Source organism: Penaeus japonicus, unplaced genomic scaffold (assembly GCF_977035675.1).
Source record: "Penaeus japonicus unplaced genomic scaffold, GWHDUDI00000001_assembly GWHDUDI00000033, whole genome shotgun sequence".
Classification (NCBI taxonomy): Eukaryota; Metazoa; Arthropoda; class Malacostraca; order Decapoda; family Penaeidae; genus Penaeus; species Penaeus japonicus.
Genome location: NW_028234435.1, coordinates 21771042 through 21774022, shown reverse-complemented (window position 1 = coordinate 21774022; position 2981 = coordinate 21771042). Strand labels below are relative to the sequence as shown.

Genomic DNA, 2981 nt, shown 5'->3' with positions numbered 1-2981 from the left:
TAACTGTTCTAACACTCTCATATCCATGACCAAAAACCACACACAATACTAACACCCACACACACGACACACACTAACAAACACACACACGTCACACACACCATCACCCCCCCCCCCCCCCCACCCCCACCCCCCCAGCCCCCCCCCCCCCCCCCAACCCCCCCCCCCCCCCCCACCCACCCCCACCCCCCACCACACACACACACACAATACACACAACATACGCAACACACCACACACACAAAACACACACACCTCTCACAACTATATCAAAAACACCGAGCACCTCCAGTCCCATTACAGCATCACAGCATCCGAGCACCTCCAGCCCTATCACAGCATCACAGCATCACAGCATCCGAGCACCTGCAGCCCCATTACCGCGCGACAGCACCAGCCGGGAGAGGCGCACCCGTTGCCCTGAACGCAGCGCCGACGCGGGGACAATGGAGCGACTTGTTTAGACACTTACGAAGACGCTCAGAGACTTCCTTTGCGCGAGATGCAATTGCGAGTGACAGGGAGGGAGGGAGTGGAAGATGGATCGGGGGGAACGGGAAACAAAGAAAAAGAAGGGGAGAGGAATGGCACGTGCGGTTGGGCGGTTGGGCAGGGTATGTAGGCGGACTAGGGAGAGGGAGGAGAGGGGAGGGACGCGGTGGAGAGAGGTTGGGAGGCGAGGCGAAATCCTTGAGGGAGGAGAACGGGAGAGAGGGAGGGCGGGGAGGAGAGGGAGGAGCACTAGGTTGGGATCAGGGGGGGGGGAGCGGAGGTGGAGCAAAGAAAGGGGAAATAGGAAGTGGGTAGGGGGGGGTTGGGAGGGAATGGGAAATAGGTCTGTGTTCTAGTGGGTGGGACGGAGCGGTTAGTTGAAGGCTTGGTTAGGGCGGTATTTTTCTTGTTACTCGCGGTGGTAGGATGAGGGGGGAGGACAAGGGAAGGGTTAAATTAGGGTCATTTTTGATGGATAAGAGGGAGAAGGTTATTTTAGAAGTCGAGGGAGGTGAAAGAAGATTATGTTGTTCATCCGAGAGGATTTTATTTAAGTGCCCATACATACGCACATGGACACACATACACACACACAAACACAAACTCACACACACACAAACATGCAGTCACACATATGTAACCCTTCCCCCCCCCCTGCCTTCATCTTCAACCGTAGTCTATTTCCCTCCTCCAACCCCCCCCCCCCCCCCCCCCCCCCCCCCCCCCCCCCCCCCCCCCCCCCCCCCCCCCCCCCCCTCCCCCCCCCCCCCTTCCCCCCCCCCCCCCCCCCTCCCCCCCCCCCCCCCCCTCCCCCCCTCTCCCCCTCCCCCCCCCCTCCCCCTCCTAATCAAAACCCCTCTTCTTCCTGCTCGCTGCTTCCCCTCCCACCTCCAATCGATCACTCCACCTCCTCCTTTGCCCGCACGCCCCCCCCCTCACCCCCCCCCCCCCCCCCCCCCTCCCCCCCCCCCCCCCCCCCCCCCCCCCCCCCCCCCCCCCCCCCCCCCCCCCCCCCCCCCCTCCCCCTTCCCCCCTTCCCCCCCCCCCCCCCCCCTCCCCCCCCCCCCCCCCCCCCCTCCCTTTTTTTTTTTTTCTAGATCTGCCGACTGCCCTCTTCATGCCCTCATTTACGTGGCGAACCCCCCCCCCCCCCCTTACCCCTCACCCCCCCACCCCCATCTACACTCCTACTAACGCCCTACTAACCCTTACCCACCCCCTACCCCCGCATGGAGCATCCCCAATACCCCTCATTCACCTAAACTTACTTCCTCCCTCCATCTACATTCCTACCCCCCCTTATCCCCAACCCCCTAACCCCGCACGTGGCACCCCCCTTTCCCTACATCTACCTTCAATCCCCCTACTCCCTACTCCCTAGCCTCTTACCCCTCCTCCATCTACACTTACTAACTCCCCTTAACCCCTACCCCTCCTCCATCTACACTCCTACCCCGTTACCCCCTACCCCCGCACGTGGCACTCCCCCGCACGTGGCACTCCCCTCCCCCTTTCCTCCCCCTTTACCCCCGCCCCGCGCAGCCGCACTGGCAGGCATCGGGCAGGTGGTGTGGCAGAGGCGACACTACCCCTCACACTCGCTCAGTGGTTGTGGCCCTGCCCTCGTCTGTGTGTGGTTTGGTGTGATAGATTCCCCTTGGCGTTTTTTGGTTTTTCCTTTTTTCACATTTCTCTACCTTTTTCGTCTTTTTTTATCTCCCTTTTCCTCTCTTCTTTCTTGCGGGGAAGAAGTGGAGAGAGTGATGAAAAGGGAAAGAAAGGAGATGGCGATGTGAACGAAAATTCTTTGTGACGCGGGGGATGTGAAGGAGGCTGGTGGGCGTTGGCGGGAAATTCGACTGACTGAAAAAAAAAAATCTAACTGGAAATCAGTCAACGGTAAACTGTTTCACTGAAAATCCAGTTGAGTGAAATTCAGTCTTACAGAATAATTAAAAAATAACAACAGTTGATGGAAACTGACTGACTGACTGAAATTCATATAACTAAGTCCAGTTGACTGAAATTGATCTACTTGTATTGGCAGTGCAGTGTGTTGGAGATAAGAAATAATAAGCAGGGAATAAGTGGCAAGGAAATAACAAGACTCGTGTAGCTGGAGCCTTCAGTCAAATAAGGTAAATTTTTCAAACAAAAGTCGTATTACTCTTATATCGAACAACTGTATAACAATCACATACACGTTACACACACACGAATTCACAGACATGTAAACATGTATACGCACACATACATACATACGATTATTATATTATATATAACAGAGAAAAACACTTTTCCTGAATTCACTGTTATCATTCACGGTAGATAATGTTGTTGTTTTTAGTATTGCAAGTTGGTGATCCTTTATATCAATGATAATGATGATAATGATGGCACTGACAATAAATACCAATTTTGACAATGATTGTGATGATACGTAGAAAGAGGAAAATCATATGAGTTTAGGTAATTATCATCTTTATGTC

At 54.7% G+C, this 2981-nt stretch overlaps 1 protein-coding gene across 2 annotated transcripts in view; it reads left to right on the top strand.

Annotated features, from left to right (window-relative positions):
- The first annotated feature begins 2069 nt into the window (after positions 1 to 2069).
- The window catches only part of LOC147467828 (uncharacterized), a 17660-nt gene continuing 16748 nt past the window's right edge, over positions 2070 to 2981 (top strand). For both annotated transcript variants that reach the window (XM_086530494.1, XM_086530495.1), the window contains exon 1: positions 2070 to 2630. The gene's annotated coding sequence lies outside the window, so the exon portion shown is untranslated. The remainder of the gene's footprint in view (positions 2631 to 2981) is intronic.